The 7,182-nt window shown below is 34.1% G+C and overlaps 1 protein-coding gene and 1 pseudogene across 5 annotated transcripts in view; one reads left to right on the plus strand and one right to left on the minus strand.

Moving 5' to 3' along the window:
• LOC117174433 overlaps positions 1-7,182 on the minus strand; it is a 184,364-nt gene that overhangs the window by 46,423 nt on the left and 130,759 nt on the right. The window lies entirely within an intron of this gene.
• LOC117175762 lies at positions 4,531-4,683 on the plus strand (annotated as a pseudogene).

Here is a 7,182-nt window from a genome sequence, read left to right on the forward strand (position 1 = left end):
GCTTACTAAGTCACTTATTTGAGAACAATCTTCCGACTTGTCTTACTCCATAATACAATAAATAGAAAGTGTCATTGTAAAATTCATATTCCTACAGACAATACTGCAGTCCAAACTAAAAAGATACATAAGTGACATTTTTATGAAAAATGAGTTTTTGGTATCGTTGGATTCATATGAGAAAGCTCAATCTAACTTCGTTAATAAAATATATTAATTATTATTGTTTATTGCAAAAAACGATTGTTTATAAATGAGAAAAACCGAAAAAGTTGACAAATACATAAGAAAAAGATACACAAAGCACTTTACGTGTCCTAAAAGTTGTACAAGGAAGGCAGTACGTCATCAGCATACACATGAAAAAAAACCTAAAGAACTTTGTGTCTTTTTTGCGTTGTAAAAGTGACCGAGTGCGACGCGAATAGACAAACGAAAAGAATCGCTTGCCCTTACGTATCTTTTGGCCTTGTGAATAAGCTCGTACTCTGTTCGGAAATCCACGGGAAATAAGTCCCGGCTAAATTCGGCTATACACTAGCGGCGATCGTTCGGGTAAGTTCGGAACAGCGACTAAATACACAGTGTCCCTTACGTATGTTTTGATGTTGTATTTTGAGGCTGCGCTCGAGCTCTTCAACAAAGGCATCGTCCGCAAGTGACTTTGTGTTCTTTTGGCCTTGTATTTTTGACATTCTGTGGCTATTTAAACATCCCAAGTCCATTTTATAATAGAAATTGTTTAAAAAATCAATTTTTTATTGCAAAATATGAAAAAGCACATTATTTTTACACAAATAAGGTATCTTAATTATCCAAAATTTTATTCGATATTAAATTTCTTTGAGCAAGAAGTTTTTCTCGATTTTCTCAGTTCGAGTCAGATTGGACTTATGTATTTTTTGGTTTGTGCGGCAGAATAGTAATTCCTCTTACAAATTTATTCTATTATGTTATTTATGTACGTATTACTTCTACTCTTTTTATATATTTTAATTATGTCTCTACTCATTTATTCTGTCTAGGATTTAACAATAAAAGGTACTTAGTCTTCGAATTATCAATAGGAAAACTTCACATGAAAATAGTATACCTTATGCGACTACTGTATTCAAACATACGAATTATCGCCTTGGTCCCCCGATTGTAACCTAACTTAGTAATTTTTTCAGTACCAAGTTTCTCCATGTATAAAAACTGCTAAAGCCATCGTTTAGTTCTTCTTTTTACCTTTCATTTCTATTTTCGATCATCCCGAGCCGATATTTTTTCTTCGAGTTATCGCATATCAGCCATTTCAGTTGTACAATGAAGAACTTACAAAGCAGGCTACTCTCTAAATTTGAATCAGTAAAAATTCACTGAATGAAATAGTGATTAGACATTTCATTTATTAATCAGTGATTTCTGATTTATTCAATAATCAGTTCAGTAACACCAGACTAAATCATGTGAAGCATACTCGCACGCAGAAAAAAGAAATGTAATATTTACTTATCAAGAATTGTAAAGGGTTTCTTGTAACCGTAACAGTATAAATTGCTCTTAATAAGAGGGTGAAAATGTCAAAATCACTTAGCATTTCGCAAATGTCACAATGAAATTAAGGTTAATTCAACGGTTATCCTTCAGTGAAATAAACCTCTGTTCCCTCGTATTACATACTGAACGACATATAAAATCCACTGAACCGAGATTACAATAGTAGTGCAGTGGATATTACCGAAATATCTGTACATGCTACCAATCCGATCAGTTTACTTAACTCGCCCCTAAAGTCGCAACGCAACCTATCCGCGCGGAGCACCGGGTGAATTCACGACGCAATCGACAATGACTGGATTGCATCACCTAGAAATCATTCCTTTTTGACATTTCTGTGACAGTCGTCACATTACTCCATATTCCCACTTTGCAAGGAAGGGGTTTTATAAAAACAATACAATTTTGGGTGGCATAACTCATTCACAGATCGCGTACACTAGCGAGTTTATTGGAGCAAGCCGTGTTGTTTTTACGTGACTGTTTCAGCTGACATATAGATATGATGTGAATGCTAGAACTTTTGTTGTGTGCCGCGATGGCATGGTTGCGTATTCAGAAGTCGTCCCAAGGTCACCACCCTCAGTTACAAATGCATTTCAAAATTATTTTACAGATCGCAACTCACATACTAGTGTAATGGTTAAGACTGTTGACTTGCGTGCTTAGGTTTATGCGTTCGAATCCCCCCATTGCGTGCGAAATTTTAATTGTATTATAAGCATTATAACTTACAAATAACTATTAATTATAAGTATATCCGAAAATATTTGTAAGAAATAACCGTGCGCTTATTTATTAATTATTTTTTAGCAATACTTTTTGACAATTTATAGTGCTGTCTTGACTGTAGTCTAACCCGATAACATAATTCAGATCTATTTATATTATTCGTTAAAGTGACATGATAATTCGTAATTGCAGCATCCAGGAACTGTACAGAATAGCGACTGGATCGGTAAAATCTACTGATCCGCAGGTCAGCACCACTTGAGAATCGGTACTAGTAACCATCATTGATAGTCATACTTATTTGCCTATAATTGTAACGTTTACTGAACTGTCATGTTGTCCATATACGTACTAGGAAGATCGGTAGATTTATCTTGGTTTTCAGTAAAATGTGAGGTTCTTTTTTCTGCGTGCGAGTAAAAATGCTTAGACTTGAGTTTGAATTGAATGTTTGGCGATAATACCGTTAATGTTGTTTGTTTTTACGTATTTCGAACGGCTTAGGAGATACTTCTAGAAAGTTACCATTTTTATTTCTTTTGAAAAAAAAGTTTAAGGGTTATACTCGCTTAGTAACACAGATTCTGAATTTTTTAATTAAAAATAACTAATTTAATAATTACAAATTTTTCATTCATCAATTTGATCTCATTTATGAGCCAAAAAAGGTTTGACCATCTCACCCCAAGACAAGAGTCGCCTTGAGACAAGTAAACGCCGTTTTACCTGTCGTGGACGTAAAAGTAAGACGAAGGCCTATGTTTCGACTCAGTTTTCAGACGCAGCCAGACATCGATGCCTGGGAGACGAACTCAAGGCATAACCAGATCGACCTCAAGACATAACCAGGTCGAACTCAAGTCGAAGCATTTTTACACGGATATAACCTTTACATTTTTAAAGTTAAGCGTTGTTGTTAATCTTTTACTTAAGTAGCAAGAAGAATTCCTTAATGAAATACATTTTTTAATTTTTTGACTGTAAGCCTGCTGAATTTTCAAAATGCTATTTATTTGGTAATTCTTTTATCAAAAAAATTCATGGGGATAAATTTTCGCCTTTTTGCTTAATAAAAAAATCCGTACATAGAATTATCAAATCTAGAAAGACTGTTCTCAACAATTTTCAAAATACTTTAACTTTTTGAATTTTTATCAAATATAGTTGGCTAATAAACTCCTTCTTTCTCTTTATATCCTTAACACGTGTGCTAAAGCACAATTGAATCCGAGTAGTCTTTCAAAAGTTATCTGGTATATAGAAGGCAACAACGACAACGAAGACGGCGACAGACAGACGCCGACGTAAAAGCTACTCCTTAGATAAGAATCAGTGAAAAATCACTGATCGAAATAGTATTTAGACATTTAACTGATTTATCAGTGATTTAGGAATTATTCACTAATCAGTTCAGTAACACCAGAGTAAATCATTTGAAGCATTACACATACATTTTTAAGTTAAGCGTAGCAAGAAAAATTACTGAAATAATGAATGAAGAATATAGAATGAATAATGAAATAAAATTTGTAACTTTTGGGCTGTAAGTCTGCTGAATTAACTACGGGATAAATATACTCTAACCGCATAGGAAGTACTTATTTGACGAATTTGTACATAACAGTCCAATTTTGAGATTAAAGTAATATGTGAGCTTGTTTGTCATTTAAAAGCATCGCAACTTTTCACCTTTTTTAATATTTGATAATATTTATGCGCTTTAAGTTTTCACAATGATTCTTCGATTGAATATACTAAAATATTATTTTATTATGATTGCTAAATGGACATGGTGCAGTGCTGCCAACCCTCCAAAGTTGTTATTTCACTGAATCAATAAGTAACCTTTCACCGATTGCCAGTGACCCATTTCTAGGTATTTGAATCAGTAGAATTTGAAAGATTCAGATTTAGAGAGTGAGAAAGCGAATAAGTGAGTAATGTGCGATATTTCGGAGAAAAAGAAATCGGGTTTGGCCCAGCAAACACGTTCTGTAACTGTTCCAGATCAAAAAAGTAACTGTGTTCTATAACAGTTGTTACAAGATGGTGACAGAACTGTTCTAGAACAAAAAGATAACAGCGTTCTAGAACACTGTGACAAAATTCAGACAGAACTGTTCTCGAACTATGTGACAGCACGATTCTGTAATAGTTGCTATGGAATTGTTCTAGAAGAAACTGATCATAGACGCTCTATAATATTTGTTTCAAGTTTATTTTAGAACTGTGCCGTAACAGTGTTATATCGAATTTCTAGAACCCTGTTATAAGTTTGTTCTAGAACAAATTAGGAACAAAGATTAGTTCGCTAACACTGTGGTCGAGCTGACCCTTGCGAATATCCCTAATGTGGATATCTCAGATGTATAATTTTTGTTAGTCGGGACTGCGTACGCGCTATCCCAGATCAAAATTTATCCATGGGGATATCAAAAATTTCCGCCTCGCAGGATATTCCGACTGTTTGTCCCTGGAATAACCCGGGACCTAAATGGGGTCAAATCGAATATCCCGGGATATCCTATTGCTGTGAGGGGTACATAACACTGTTCCACATTTGATAAATAATAGTTCTTGAACTCTTATAGAATTGTTATAGAACTGTTATAGAATTGTCCTAGATTTTTTACAATGCAGCGTACCAAAGTTCTAGAATTATTACAGATCGGTTGTCACATCGATCTAAATCTGTTAAACATTTGTTATACAACATTTGTAATTGAGGTCTAGAATTGTTCTAGAAATGTTACAGATCGGTTGTCACAGCGTTCTAGAACTGTTACAGAATTGTTCTAGCGTATGGGGGATGCCATAGTTACTCGCATGTGCGTAACCTGTTACTAACCTGTTCTAGAACACGTTCTTTTTGTTCTAGAACAGTTACAGATCTGTTCTGTAACCATGTTTGCAGGGGGATGATTGAAAATGGAAATGAAAGGTAAAAAGGAACACTAAACGATGGCGCAAGCTGTTTTTATACAAAAAATTGCTGATCATGTTATATTGCCTCAAATATGGCTAAAAATAGCAATATTTGCACTTTTATTAGGTTAGGATATCCCAAAAGCCTGATGTATATGAAAAAGTTCGATAACGGATTCGGTTTCAGGATGCCGAAATTCATCGGGGTCACATGATCTGGTCAACAAGATCTGGGTACAAATTTTGTCGGCCTGTGTTATCAAAATTTCTATTTATTTATCGCAAGCTTCACAATATTTTCCCTTTTTCTCATTTTCCACTGAAGTGGGAACTGAATCATGTAATAAAATCCAATAATGAAATATAATGTATTCAATCTTTGGTTAATAATTCATCTTTTTTTGTTTGTTAAAAATTGTATTATTCAGGTAAAAATGTAAGAATTTGGTTAAATATTCAACAATTTTTTTTAAATTTTGTAAAAAATTCTTAGTTGAAAGTTCTTATTAAAAAAAAAAATTCGTATTTTCGTCTCCAGATTTTAACACTTATCTAGAAAATTCAACAGTTCAAAATCTTCCAGTTTTTGTTGAAATTTGATTTTTTTTTAACTAAAAGTTTAGCTCTTCGGTTGAAAATTCATGTATTTTGATAAAAACATTATCTTTTTATGGTATGAAAGTAATCCTCGTGTTTGAACATTTAACCATTTAGTTGAAAATTCGAATTTTTGGTAGAAAATCCTGTTTTTCATTAAAAATGCAACTCTTCGGCTAAACATTAATCTGTTTCAGGTGAGGATACAAATTTTTGGTAGAAAATTCATTTTTTCGGTAAAACTGCAGAAAAGGTCAATCACCTTCGATTTTGTTAAGTCACATATTTGATGTATTACTTGATGCTGAACACAAATTTGCCTGAAAAAAGTTAATGCGAATAAACGAAGACTCCGTCCTAACAACTCGCTATTAGTACCCGTCCGTCAAAAAAATCTGCCCCCCACACCGCCTTCCAAAAACCGAAGAAAAGGGGTACCTACGAGTCGTAAATTCCACCCTGTCGGGATATTTTTTAATTCTAAGACACACCGACCCCTTTTTGAACTTTTCCATTCCTTCCTCATCAAGAAGAACCGTTGGAAAGGGTTTAGGGGTGCCTACAAGTTGTATACCATGCCCCCAATCAGAATCGTTTTAAAATCGAAGCCACCCCGACCTTTGAACTTTTTCACAAGCCTCCTCAAACATTACGGCCCCCCTCTCCTGACACACAAAAAAATGTTTGAAAGGAGTCGGGGTGCCAAAGAGTTGTTAATGATTTGTAAATAGTTGTAATTGGGATCAATATAGATTTAACCCTTAAACGGCCAAAACGCCACTACCGGTACACTGCTTTTCAACGGCCAATAACTAAGACTATTCGACACTAGAAAAAATTGAGACACATATATTTTTATTGCTTAAGATCTCCTCTTTCCGACGATGCCAATGAAATTCCTCAACAAATTTTCTTATTATCCCAAAATGCAGTTTAAACAAAAAAAAACGTGATTTTTCGTGCCTATTTTTTTTTGTGAACCACTTTCCAAAGCTTTTTGAGTCTGTAATTAACCTGGAATCTCACTAACGGGTGGAATAAATGTCTAAACTATGAGAATCCATGGTTCAAAGATCGATTTTTCGTTTTAGTATTTTCAAAATGGCGTCTTAATGGCAAAATTTTTGTGAAAACATTCATGAATTTTTTTACAATAAACGATGCGCTTTTCGGAAAAATCATCAAGAATAAAAAGTTCTTGTAATCAGCCAAGGAATACGCCTGATTTTTTTCGACGCGTTTTGAGCAAAATTTTGGAATTTGCATATGAACAATTTTTGCAACATTCAAAATTTTGCTCAAAACGCTCCGGAAAAATTCAGGCGTATTCCTTGGCTGATTACAAGAACTTTTTATTCTTGACAAATTTTCCGAAAAGCGCATAGT

Source organism: Belonocnema kinseyi, chromosome 6, assembly GCF_010883055.1.
Source record: "Belonocnema kinseyi isolate 2016_QV_RU_SX_M_011 chromosome 6, B_treatae_v1, whole genome shotgun sequence".
Lineage (NCBI taxonomy): Eukaryota > Metazoa > Arthropoda > Insecta > Hymenoptera > Cynipidae > Belonocnema > Belonocnema kinseyi.